The sequence below is a fragment of the Indicator indicator genome, chromosome 9, assembly GCF_027791375.1.
Source record: "Indicator indicator isolate 239-I01 chromosome 9, UM_Iind_1.1, whole genome shotgun sequence".
NCBI lineage: Eukaryota > Metazoa > Chordata > Aves > Piciformes > Indicatoridae > Indicator > Indicator indicator.
The window spans coordinates 14,635,840-14,650,297 of NC_072018.1; the positions used below are offsets into that span (position 1 = coordinate 14,635,840).

Sequence of the window (14,458 nt, forward strand, 5' to 3'; positions counted from 1 at the left end):
TCAATTGAATTTATAAACAAGATGTGTATTTGACAGCTCATCTTATTCTATGTTCTTAGCATCCTCAGGCCTTATTTTCTGTGCAGTATGTGTGCTATACTACCCATTGTTATCAATCCTATATTACTAACCTCACAAGTTGTCAAAACCTGGAACACGTCTTTGAAAGTATCCACATGAGCATATTCGCTCATTTGGCTTGCTGTGAGATAATTGGGAAAAATCATAATACACATATAGACTGCAACGTGGAAATACACACAATGCATGTATTTGTTAAGTGGAGCATTGAAACATGCAAAACAGTGTGCCTATTGTATGCTGAACCACAAAAAAAAACAGCTTGTCTGCTACAGGGATTGAGATGCTCTTGGGAAAATTCTGAGCTGGTTCAAACTTACCGGAATGTCTGCCTGAGGAACTGAGGAACATGAACTGATGAGAATTATTTGGAAGTCATCAGTCCTCAGTACTGTACTGCAGAAACATGGTCTGCAGTGCCTGATTTTGTCTTTTTCTGAAGAATTGCTGGTTGAACTTACAGTGAGAGGCTCTGGAGTACTCCATGCTATCACTGTTCTTTTGCGGTGTCTGTACTTGTAACACACACAGAAGGTAAGAAGTACAGTGGAAGGCTGTATGTACAAGCAACTTCCACTCAGCTGAGATACCAGCAAATGCTGGCAACAGGGGAAAAAAGAAAAGTTGAAAATATAGCATTGTGTACTTACATGAATCACATTACTGTGATATTTTGTGATATTCTTGAGCCAGCCCTGTATCTTACTGACCTAGTGTTCCATATGCAGCTCCATGTTACAAATATCTGAGCTAGGTGCCAGGTCCAAATTAATTAGCATGCCAGAATACAGGAGTGCAATGCAGAAACACCAAGCTGTAAGTCTAACAGCAATACAGGCAGGGTAGGTGAGGACTGCATTTGGGCTATTCAGCAGGTTTCTGCCTACCTCAATGCATTCAATCAGCATGGACATACCATTTGAGCTCACTCTTCCAGAATTACAGAAGTTAACTCTGGCACAAAAGTAAATGTTATTGATAGGAGAAAGTCACATTCACAGCATTATCAGTGGAGAATTGCATAAGTGAAATGGCTGTGAATAAAAGGTAAAGAAAGTAGCCCAAGGCTCTTGAGAGGCATTATTATCATCACAGGTGGAAAGTGCTAAAAGTACAACTCAAGGACAGACAATAATGATTCTTCCTGGAATAAATGGATGAAGGGTAAAAGAGAGTAGAGTTCAATGTGATTAAGCAAAGACAGGAAGAACAGTGTAAAAGATGTTTAAACAAACAAACAATCAAAAGCTATTTATGAATATTATGACACCACTGATGTTAAAATGTCTGGAAAATTTTAAAAAAATAATAATACAGGAAGACTAGAATGACTGGCAAAGAGGAATAGATACTGCCCCTCAACAGCTTCATGGTGTCAGAGATACTAAATGGTAATCACTAAGTGGATTTAAAAACTAGTGGAGAGTTTATGACTGGGTATACAAATACATCAGAGTTATTAAATAGCTACTTTGTTTCTGTCTTTTCAGAAGAAGAGGGTGGCGATCTGCTCAAGTCGGGCTTCAGTTTTCCAGGGACGCCAGAGGAAGAGCTAGGTACAGATACCATCTCTCAGATAACTTGTACTGCTTGTACATCCAGAGGCTGGGTGCAGCCATCAGGCTGAGGAGGCAGGAGGCTGCTCTGTGGTACAGCTTTTCTCCAGCCAAAAGAGCCCACAGCAGGCATGGCACCAGGCTGTGTTAGTGACAGTGGCCAAAAATCTTTCAGCCCATTCCTTCTGGGAATTTCTTGCCTGCTCTATAAGGTTAGAGAACTGAAAGCAGAAAAGATTTGGGTAACAGCCAAGCAATGCAGAATTCAAAAGATGTTCAAGGAAATTATCAACTTTCCTTTTTTTGTCTTTTTCTTTTGGCCTTAGCTCTTAGAGAACATAATGGCAGAAATCTGGTGTTACCTTTTAAGTTAAAAAAAAAAAAAAAACACACCAAAAAATGGAAGCAAGAAGAAATTAGAAGCTATAGAGCCCATGAGTAAAATTTTGACACGTGTCTCACAAACCTAGTAGTAAAATATCCCATTAGCTTCAGCGTTGCAAACGGGCTACACTGTGGTACTTTCAGACCGTGCAAAATTGAGTTTCTATTCCTGGAATTTCATATTCAGATTGTCACTGTTTTATGTGAAATCCATCAAAATTTTGATTTATATGCAATTACTTTATGTGGCTATTTTTGGAAGGGAAATACAGAAAGTAGTTTCTATGTGTTTGCTAGTTAAAGTTCCTTTTATTCAAAGTGAGCATATTCACATTTCAGAAGTTAGTGTAACAATATTTTTTTCATTTTATGCATGTGCTCATGTTAATACATTGAAGTAGTTTATTTTGTGTTATTAGGATATTTTTGTATTTGACAAGAATATTATAAACTTCATCCTGATGACATTGTTGCACATTGATAGGAAGATAAATAATAGTTGCTATATTAAGGGGGAAAAAAATAGCTGGAACAAGAATGAATTCAGGCATGGGTTGTCATTATGTTTAAATAATAAACAGGGCTTTCTAAAACAAGTAGTGTTGCCACTCAGTTACACTCAAGTCAGGGAGTTCCATAAATGTTAATGTGAAAATACCTGTACTGAACTTGTTTGTCTGCTTAGTATTACATAAAAAAAAAAAAAAAAAAGAAATCTATGGGATAAGTTCCAAAGGCTGTACAGAAGGAAGTATTAAGGAAGAGACATAACCTCCAGGTAGTTTCTGCCTTAATTAAAATAGTGTAAGAGAAAAGATATTAAACATGAATCTCCTTAGGAATCTCACATATGAATCCTGTGGAGGAGCCATGGAATGAGAATATCTCCCAGTCGTCTTGGACATTTGGGGTACTTTTTCACCCTGCTGCCCCATTTCACAGCACATAGGAAGGAATGCTCTAGAGTAGAATTCATCTCATCCAACAGCTGGAAAGTAATTCAGATGTAGATATCTAAACTGCAGGTATCTTGACTTCCTTTAGAGTCAATGAAGAGTGATAGGCTTTTCTAGGCCATAACAAATATGACCTGCTTTAGAAGCTTAACATAGAGTAAGATGAATCATGCACTAGAAGTATGTAAAAAATATTCTCCTTCCCATTTGGTTGAGAAAGAACTGCAGGACATCTGAAGCCAGAGTAAATGATGTATAAGTCGATAGAATTAAATGTCAGGTAACTACAGGAGAAGTAGAAATAGATAATCAAAGGTTAGCACAAAGATATCTGCTAAACTGATCAATCATCCAGCACCCTGATTAGGAAGATGATGATGGATTAATCAACAGAAATGAGGAACAGGAAAGTGAAAAACAACAATAAAATTGCAACCAGACTGCTAAGAAACTAAGCTACTTTCAAAAATGTCAGCTATTTTTGGACAGAACACTGAAAAAAAAAATTGAAAAACAAAAGTTGCCCCAGACCTGGGGGTGCTGGTTGACAGCTGGTAATGAAAGAAGTAGAAGCGTTTAGTAATTTCAGAAGGAAATCCTGTCCTCCCTACTTAGCTGCCAAACGGATGATGGCCAAAACGACTGAACTGGATACCATCAGCAGTGTCAAAATATAAGATGTCCCATTCTCCCTTAGAAAGAATCACTGTAAAGCAAGAAGGGGCATACTGTGGAAGACAGAATTTGGGAAGACATTTTAAAACATTTTGGGATGAGCAGTTAGGTTCAGTGCAGACAAGCTCTGCACTTAGAACTGTGCTAGTGACTGACCCTTCTATGGAGAGCTGGGACATATCTTTCTGTCTGTCTCCTGATGAGGTGTTCCACCACTTGAAGATTATGAGTTCAAATCCACGAACTGAACATAACATTAGTGAAAAAGCTAGAAACTACTAGCTCTTTTTCAGTCTTTGCTTTTGCTGCCACACTTGTATAAATACTCGTTGAAGAGAAATCTGAATCTAAATGGATACTCTAATGACTGGGCTATAGAACTGTGCTCTCTGTCTCTCTCCTTGCCCTTCCCCTCCCCCCACCTCATTCCTTGAGAAGTAAAATAATTGCCCCAAGTCAAGGCAGAGAAGAGATGATGTTCTTTAATGTAGCTCTAACTGCAGTGCCATTTGTTATTCTAGACTCTCACTACCTCAAGGAGCTTCAAGTTGTGATCTCTCTGGTACTGAAAAGTCTCTGTCTCCAGGCCCTTATTTGTAAAACAAGTTTAATATTTCCTAGTGAGGTTTCAGGTCTTTGGTGGGGATTAATTAATGTTTGCACAGTATCTCACCAGAGTCAAAATGCTGAATAGTCACTAAATAATATTAGTACAATGATCCACTGCCTTAATTGGGAAAAGGCATCAAGGGATAGGACTGATCTCAATTCTTTTACATTATTGATTCTATGAAACCTCATTAGTTAGACAAAAATGCAATGGATTCCTTCAAAAAAAAAGCTTACCCAAGCTTTCATAGTCTTTTCTCAAGAACAATATTTCATAGCTTTTTTGTTATCATTTATTTGTTAAGAGTTCAGGATGGTAAGTGTTGTCATGGTTCCAAGATTCTCATTCACACCAGTAATTTCTGGTTTTACTAGGAATGTCTTAAATAAGCACCCCAATAAAGGTAGCAGGGGATAGTGGTAGGAGCAAGAGGTCTGCCATAAGTGATCTCAACAGCTCACTCAAGGTCTCCTGAAAAAGGGAGTTCTTCCAATTCCAAGCTTTCTTCTGCCTGGTGCTTACAAAATCTGAACAATGGTAATGTATTATAAAATAAACATTTTGTGAAAATACTCTTTCCTGCGCAAACTGGAAAACTCTCACAGTCTTATTGACTTCAGGCATGTATAGGGTAAAGCGACAAAACCAAACAATGCAATCTTAAACATAGAGAAAATGTCTCATTTTTAAATGACATTCAAATAGTAAATGAAATATGTGAACAGAGTAGATGGGATGAACTTCTCTATGAATAGATGTTTTAATAGGCAGTACAGACACAAAGAGGGGAAAATAGATTATTAAAAAAATATTTAAACTCTTTTTTTATACACATATTTTACACAGGTTTAATACTTGGCAGCTTCTAATGTGAAACGAAGAAAGAGAACTCACACTCAAGGCTTTTTGTTTGATTAAATTACTGCTTTCTCTTCAGGAAAGGCTATTGAGTGGTGTTTAAAAAAAGGTTAAAACCTATAAAACAGGTTGCAGTTACTAATAATGCTCTTAACCTGCTCCAGTTGAAAAGTAAACTATAAGAGAGTTTAAGGGAAGATTAGGAAAATGTATTTTTATTTCACATTTGATACAGTCATGCTTTTGATTAATTGTTACAGTTCAACTGTCAGACAGCAACTCATGGTTATTCAATCACTGTTGACTGCATGATCATGCCTTTATGACCTTATGTGTTGAAAGGAAGAAGGGATGTTCTGGGAAGGAAAAAAGAAAAAGAAAAGGCCTGACTTTCCAGTCTGTCTGTCTTCCTACTTAATTACCTAGCCTTCCTCAGTGTAGTCTGTGTCTGAACACTTTCCACTTTTCCTGGGTTTTAGCTTCACATAACAGGCGTGACAGGAAATGTTCCCAAGGACTGAAAGAGTTTGGCAGTGGGCATTTGGCTATCTTCTGTGCCAGATCCATGCCTTGGTCTACCTTCCCCCCGAGCATCCATGGATGATTATACAGCTGCAGACTTTGACTGGAGATGGTGGGACACAAGGCTTGCCCACACAGTGATGGTGCATAGCCAGCAAATTCTTACAGTATGGGGAACTGAGATATCCGCAACGTTTAACTAACCCAGTGAGGCCACCTCTCAGTGGCCACTGTCATCCATCTCCATGGCCTTATCCTCAATCATACCAAAAATTCATGGCTAGATGGGAAATTCTGACTGCAGATTTCCAAGCTAGTTCTCTAACCACAGGACTATCTTTCTTCCATATAATAACAATCTGTAGAGAGGTGGTTTGGTAGGAAGATACAGAAGTCTTTAAACTTACAAGACAACCTTTTTTTTTTCTTATTCCATCATACCTCTAAATAATTCTACTTCAAATCCTTCCTTTTCCTGTGCCCGCAAACTGTAGTGTAAAGGTTTACTGATGTAATGATCAAGAACACAGAAAATGTCAATGAAATAATGAGGAATGTTTTTCAGAAAGTAAATGCTGAACTTTAAATTCCTTTTAGGTATGCTTGAGTGCTTATTCTGTGAATTGCTTTCAGTCATAGAACAAAATCACATCTTCTGTCCTGAGTATCATATCAAAACATGCTAACTACCCTGCATTTTAATTATAGGCTGTTGGCAACAAATGCTTACTAACAATTTGTAGACCAGAAGCTATTTCTTAAAATTAAATACCTCATAACATCAGATAACTTTACAAAAATCCCATTAGGCCCAAGGTCACTTCACAAACAGTGGAAGATATTTGTAAGGCTGCAAGATTAATCAAATAGGTTATTTGTTATGAATTATTCATCCATTTCTGCTACAGAATACAAAGGAGTTTATGCATTCATTACTTTACCAAGAAGCAAATATTTTTTTCTAAATGATTTGTGCATTCTCACAGGGGTGTCCAGCCAAGGAGGTTCCTGAGTTCAATTGCAGAAGAAATAAGGGGTTTTTTTCAAGCTGGGATGTTTTCTGCTATTGTTAGACCACATCCAGGCTATTGATTCCGGTGTCTGCAAGGGAATGAATGAAAGACCTCCCCAAGGAAAAGAGAGAAAGAGAGAGGATGAAACAGCTTGAGTTAAGTTTCTTACATGGGATGTGGAATGTTAGCATGGGAGGGACATCTTTCTCTCCCTCATATCCCTGTAACGTCTGGCTGCATAGCTGAGCTGCAATATTTACATTCCCATAGGGGGTATAATGGCTGCAATGGAGATGAGACTGACTCACAGGACTGTTCTGCCATGCCTGTCTTCTTCACTGAGTGTCTTCACTGTATTGTCTCCTTTCAAAAGGATAAAATTTGCAGCCTTTTAAATGTATTCCCATGATGGGCAGCTTAAATGATGTGCTCTCCATTTCCCCAGAAAAAAAGTTAAATTACCGTGCTCTACCTCTGTGTTCATTATATGCTGCTTAGGCTCTGTCAAAGGCAGGACAATGTATTGCACAACCAGGACGATGAGGGTAGTTTCAGAATGACTACAGCTGTCTCTCACAGTGCTGGCCCCACAGAGGCTTTCACTGGTGATTTCAGTTGTCACCTTTCATTGTGAGTTTCTTCTGCAATTCCACTTGGGGTTTTTTTCTATCTTTTTAGCAAGTCATTTATCTTAATAATCAAACATCAGCGTATTAAGATGCCTAGTCTCAAACTTGCCACAGTTGTCGGTACTTACACTACCTCCTCATCTCAGGAGCAGGGTTCACACTTTGACCCTTCACTGCCACATGGAGAAATCTGGATGCCGACAGTTGTGGGAAAAGACAGTTAATAAATTCAATATTTCTCACCAACCTAAAACAGAGATCGGTCATGCAGAAGAGAGACAGCACCCTGATTTGAAAAATTCCCAGTCTGAAGGTTATGGAAAGACAGAGATTTTTCTGCCTGTTGCCATGGCAACAAGTTTTAAAGGCAACTTGTCACCAGGCCGATGCTTTTTTCTGCACCCCATAGGAAAACCAGGACTTCCTACATATTTCAGTGGGTTGAGCTGAGCAGAAAAGTTCACAATACAATGACAAAACAGCAAGAGGCAGCACCAAGGGTGTACAGCTGAGCAGATAATGCTAAACTCCAAAAAGTAAAAGAAATAATTGTTTGGGGTCAGACCAAGATAGAAACTCTGAAATTTTCAGGGAATCAAAAGAACTGATGCTGAAGAAAACAAAAACATCAAACCATTGGCTTCAGTTGTGACAATTTAAAACTGGCCTGAGTGGTTTTGGTTTTTTTTTTTTAAAGTAAATGGGATTTTGAAATACAAAGGTATTTTAAATTGAACAGTTGTATGTTCCATGGCAATAATCAATGCTTTTGAGAATTACTGCTTAGATTATTGCTTTCCCAGAAAAGCACTCTATAAAATAAGCAGAATTTTTAAAATACAGCCATGTTTTAATGAAATCATAAAAGGCAGTTGGGAAGAAATGTATGATAAATATTTTTTGCTTAGATACAGAAACATTAGTCCTTGCTGTTCCTCAATATTACTCAGGATGGTTAACTTCCTCTGTGAAATATTATCATAAAGGACAAATTCTGAGGAATTCCAGAAGCACTAAGCCAAACCAAATTAATTCAAGGAGACATTTCATAAATATCAGCATTATTTCTGTTGTTTGATTTTCATTTAAACAACAATGGTAAGTATTTCTTGTTAGGAACAAAACCTTGAAGATCTGAAGTTCCATTCAGTTGGTCCAAGTGGTTTGGATCTTTGGGAATTATAATCCTGGCCCCTGTGCTATCTATGACACTCTTTCTGCAACATTGGTTTCACCTTTCCATGCCATCACTGTCCTGACTGGGGGATGCTTCCAGGCTTCCAAAACCAGTCCAGCATTAATTCTGCTTTCTGTAAAATATAGCCTTGATTAGAGGTGGTTCTCCTCAAGTGATGCCAGTGTTCACAGGCAAACTGACCAAGGACTTTTCTCAGCAAATGTTTAGGACTAGTCCCAACTCCACTGAATTTAACAGGAGATTTGTCATTGCCATCAATGTGACAATGACTTCTTTTTGACTTCCACAGAGGTGTGTAAATTCCTGTGCATGAGCTGAACTATCCAATTTCATTGGTTTTCTTTAATTGCTGAGGAAATTGTTTCAGTTTTGACAACAGCAAGGGAAACTGTTTCCTGTATTTGACCAAGTAATTGCAAGCAGCAAAATTTTCTCCTTTAGGAAAATAAGTCCATAAAGCCAGGCACAGTAAAGAACAAAAGGAGTTTCATGGTGTTGGGCTACTTCTTCTGGTCTGTATTTGGAAGCATTAAGACCAACTGTTCAATGATATTCGCATAGTGAATCTGTGTTTCTCCAGATAAAGCTTATGTTAGTTATAAAGTCAATCTAATCCTGATACTTCCTCCCCCCCAAGCTTCACTGATCATACAGATTCTGTGAAAAAATGTTAGTCGTAAATCATTTTGTGGACTTACTTCTGTCACAGCACTGTTGAAAAGGTGAATGGTGGCAATGTACTACAAACTTGAAAAGCACTGTGACGGTCTATGTACTATACATCGATCAATACTAGGTCATCTTATACTCTCCAAATGTTTTGCTGGTGATTTCCCTGGTTTCTGTGCTTTTCTTTCTTCCAGTATACCAATACTATGCATCCCCTGAAATTCAGTACCCCCAGCTCCCACCCCAACACCTTAAAGATCCCATTTTCACTCATTGACAGTTATTCCATAGTCTTTTTACTACATACTCTTTTCACTGATCATGCTTCTTTATCTTGAAAATAAATCTCTTGGGGTGCCAAATTTCCAGTCTACTAATCTATTTGAAAGATGGATGGAGTTGAAGTCAGAGAGTTGTGCTGAACAGTGATTGTGTGCCAAATATTTGTTCCACCTGCATCAATGCTCAAAATTATCACTGTATTGAATAAATGGCAGCAACTCCACTTGCTTCTTACTTCTTTCTTAAGGATTTCTGACTTTGCTCTGATTTAGTGTGATCTGGTCACTGATGCTGCTTTAGGAACAGAATTTGCATGTCCATTTTTATCTAACGTGGGAGTTATAGAAAACAGACTTACCCCCAATTGTTATTTTCCATGTGGTTCCACTGAATTAACTTGGGCTGTCAAATCATTTCCCATGTTTTAGCATTATAAATGTGCCTTCGATCACGTAAAGTTATATGTTTATGATGTTTTCTGCATCAGAATTTGCCAACCACACCATAGTCAGCAGAGATGTACACGAAGGGTGGTATTCATCTGATGGTTTTTAGATATATTCTTCATGCTGAGATGAATCATGACAATTTCTCACACTCCAAAATAAAACTACATCCGGAGAGCATATTTATAACAATCTTTAGCCCATGTGATTCTTGAAATCTTATCTATGTACTGGTTAGAAGAGTCCTACTTAAAAAGTACAAAATTGTAACAGCTTAAAACTATATAAAGCAGTATAAAACTGTAACATTTATCTGTATGGATGAACTGATCAGATCCTCTAGCTCTGTTTAGTCTGATATAAACACAGCCATACAAGCCCTATGTGCTTACCACAAGGACTGCTCCTGAACAGAAAGGTGTTTAATTTTCAGATTTAAGGGTCAGAGCAAGACAGGAATCCATGTCCAGCCCATGGCTAGTGTTAGACAGCCTTGGGCATTTTGGTGTTTGGCTTTAGATCCTCAGAACTACCTACTTCCCTCCTTTGACTGTACAGGGAGACTGGGTGCATAAAATACCTTGTTGCAGGATTCCATGGAGAAGGATAGTATTTATTTTGTAGGGGATGCTACCCCTCAAAGTTCACTATTTCAAGTAAGCAGCCTGAGGGAATTCACAGAGAGGTGAACGTACTGCAGGCAGAGCAAATGCATCAACTCAGTGGATTAGAAAACACAAGCTATCTTCTAAAGCTGGAGGTTACAGTCAGGTAGAGACCCAAATTTTGCAATTTTATGTAAATTGTATACAAGATGTTGTGCTACATAAATAGGTTGGAAATCTCATGAGACTGGAACAACAGCTTAAGTAATTTCCAGAATTTCTTTCTTTCAGGTTAGTCACTCTTCTGAATCCCTGGAAATAATTCATTTTCAAGGCTAGAATCAAACAGAGAAAACCACTGTAACAACATGATAACTGCCTACATTTATCCCATATCCAGGGCTAAGCTTAGGCAGTTGCTGTACAACTTGATGATCCCTCCCCAGCAGAGAATTGGGAAAAGGAGAGAAGAGCTACAGGTTGAAATTAAAATGGATTTAATGAAACAGCAAAACTAATAGCAATGTCAATATAAATTACACAAAGTTATACTTAGCCTGGGGAAAGTATGATGGTCACAATAAGTGGAAAAGGCAATCCTTGGGAGTGGGAAGAGGAGTAGGAGCTGAAGCTCCTTGCCCTCTATACTGAGCATGATGTTTAATAGTCTAGGATACTCCTGTGAGCCAGCTCGGGTCAGCTGTCCTGGCTGACTCAGAAATGCTAAAGGCCTGCAGCTCATTGCTGGTCTGGTATTCTGTCCCAGCAAAACCAGGACAATGACAAAACAATGCTCATCTAGTGCTGCTTATTGCAGTCCTTGACCAGACAAATCTCCAGCTACAACATTTATTTAGTAAATCTTAATTCCTAATAACTACTTATTTGATTAACATACCTGGGTTTACACTATTTGATGTTCTTATTGGTTTGATTATAGTTTTTTATAATGCATTGCAGCTCTAAGTTGAACTAAGTGAAACAGCACAATGCAGTGGTCTGATTTTCTTTACCATCCTTTTGAAAGCTAGATTAGATATCTTTTTTCCTGCAATGCATTTTACTGACTGCACTATGCAAGCAACTGTGTGTTCTCCAATGAAAATGGCATAAAAGTTTCAGATGGGTAAGCAGTTTACCAAGGGACTTAGAAGGCTAAAGCAATTTAAGTTCTCGAGAGACAAAAAGAGGTACTTTGCAATAAGTAACTAACTAACTAACTAAAACAAAAATCAGGCATCACTTAGCAGTTCCAGGAAATTATTATTATGCTCTGAAAGCTTGCTTTCAATATGTAACACACATCAGATTTATGGAGAAGTGCATTTCTTTTGACTGTCAGAAAGGTTTCCAATATTTTGACATTGATTCTCTTCATCAAAGAGCAGCGTTCCAGGAACTCTAGAGATGCACAACCATTATTTTATATTGTTCAGATGTTTTTTAGTCCTATCGTCCTAGAATATTTATACTAATTGTAATTCATTATTTCAAACAACATTCTTGGTCCTTGAACTTCTCTTTCTTCTCTTGATACTGGTTGGCACGAGGAAGATGCTTGAATGCTTTAAAAATTGTGAGCATTCCCTGAAGAAAGGCCAGTTAACATCTGCTTAGAATAAGAGAGCAACTCTTTTCTCCAGAAGAGAATTAGGGAGAAAAAAAACAAGAAAGGTCATGGCATAGCAGAGAAAGAGTTGAAATAGGAAGGAATGCAGAAATCCTTCCATTTATCAAGGTCAAAGGTTGACTTATATCTGTAAAGTAGTCTCTGAAAAGACCTTTAAGGGATTTTCAGGGTTTTGGAATTACTGGATTCTGTCTGACTTAACAGCTTGTGTCTTGATCTAGGTCCACTCAACAGTCTTTATGTATTACCAGACTATCCACTGAAGTCACTGCAGAGATTCCACTTTGCTATGATGAAACCTGGGAAAACTGACTTTTTTTTGCTATTGCTTTTTTTTTTCTTTTTTTTATTTTCTATTCCTCTGTCTGCTTTGGATTATTTGTTCTTCTGTCTCCCTTCAGTTCTTTGATTCTGATAGTGGCACTTTCTTTAAAGGACTAGACATTAACATCCTTAATTACTTTTATATTTTTGGAGTGATTAAAAAAACATAGGAGCTGCCAAAAAGAATTTCAAAAATTATAGTTTACTTTAGGAGTCATTCTCTTTGAGACACAGACAAAAATTCCAGTCCAATTTGTGATTATTCAATAAATCTGGCATTATTTTGTTATACCAAAATCTTCAATTTTTTTTTTAAGGATTGAGGAAAAAAACATTAATATTGTAGCTTTATGATTTTTTATGAGTAAGCTGAGTTGTGGACATTGATTATAGACACTTTTAGCCCCTTGCAAATGCTAGAAAAGTATGTCAGCTTAATTGAACTTTAAGCTAGCACAATTTTGTTCACGTTTCTGGCACATAGTCAATTACTCTGGTCTGGTACTGTCCATTAGTTCATTTGGCCATAGCTCCACTGTTTCTTCAAGCTCTGAAACAGGCCTCCTGAACAAAGTTGGCTAAATCCTACAAAGCACAGATGACTTGATGATAATATGTATTATAATGCAAGGCTTTCAAGGTTTTCCTTGGGTTTGTAAGAAGGACATAGAACAGTTTTGATGTCGCAAGCAGAGCGCAAACCTAACTGGAGTGATAAATTTAGATGATACACATGTAAGTAATTTGGGATTATCCAATATCATTTACTCTCTATGGCAGATTTAAGAGGGGAAAATTAGTTTTGGAAGATGCCCTGTTCTTAATTCAGTCTTTATTTTTTTTTAATTATGCTTATTAAATGCCTGTAGCAGTTTCTAACTACTGTGCTTCAGAGGGAAATAATCAGATGTTCCATGAGGCACATGAAGTACTATAAGGCTGCAAAAGCAATGTAGAGAAAATTGTGTTTTTCTGTTGTTGAGATGAGCTAGATTCATGGGGAATCATGCAGGATGAAAAGCTGTTGTTAGATATTCCATTGCAGTGCAATGATGTCATGGTGTCTCATATTCCTAGGGATATAACAGGGTGAATATGTCTGAAGACTTCTGGGCTATGTTTGATGCTGTGTGAAGCCTAAAGAAATCACCAGAGACTAGCAGTTCTGTGCCAGGGAACTTGTTTAAATGAGATTCTTATTTCTGTCTAACTCTTTCTTTTGTGATGGATATCTACCATACCCTTCCTTTTGTAATTTTTAATGCATTGGTGAGACGTAATGCAAGACTTAACCTTCATTCATAGGTGTGCAAGATTGTGACAAAAAGGGACTGACTTTCATTGTTCTGTCAGTTTGACAGAAGAACCTTCTTCTACCTCCCTTTGGCTCATATCACTGTGAAAACAAAAATCAGCACATCCGCAAGTACTTTAGAAAATGTTGCCTGTATTACAGTTTCCTTTTCTGTAAAAGGAGAACATTGCTTTCCACATCTCATGGGATTGTTAAGAACGAATGCAGTAGTCTCTGCCAAGTGCTTTGGGAACTCTTTATGGGAAGCACAGGCTAAGTTCAATACATAGACCATTATTATTCCCTTGATAATGTTTGGCAATATACTGGGTTAAGTACCATTAATTACAGTGCTACTTATGTGGCTGAATCCCAATGCACTGTTATAATCTGCTACCTTGTCTATATATAACTGTACTTTTAACTGGATAATCAAATTTATGTTACTTTAGAGAAAGTTTTATTTCCTTTTTGTAGCCACATTTATGCAGTTTATTATAACCTTAATAGTGCAACAGAATGCTCAGTCAACAATAATGAGTTTTAATTTTAATATGAAAATAACCAAGAATTGTGTAAAAGAAACTAGTATAAATCCAAAACAGAAGCAGAAAAGTATGTGTGCACACAAACATCAGTTTCACATTGTGAAAAAGTCTGGAGGTGGCATTTGGACCCTTAAATCTATCTTTGACTTCAGTGTGGCAGGATTATGCCTAGTATGAA

General features: G+C 37.5%; 1 protein-coding gene across 1 annotated transcript in view; it reads left to right on the top strand.

Annotated features, from left to right (window-relative positions):
* The window catches only part of DLGAP2 (DLG associated protein 2), a 362,668-nt gene that overhangs the window by 262,369 nt on the left and 85,841 nt on the right, over window positions 1–14,458 (top strand). Inside the window, exon 3 of the mRNA XM_054383858.1 lies at window positions 1,572–1,637. The gene's annotated coding sequence lies outside the window, so the exon portion shown is untranslated. The remainder of the gene's footprint in view (window positions 1–1,571; window positions 1,638–14,458) is intronic.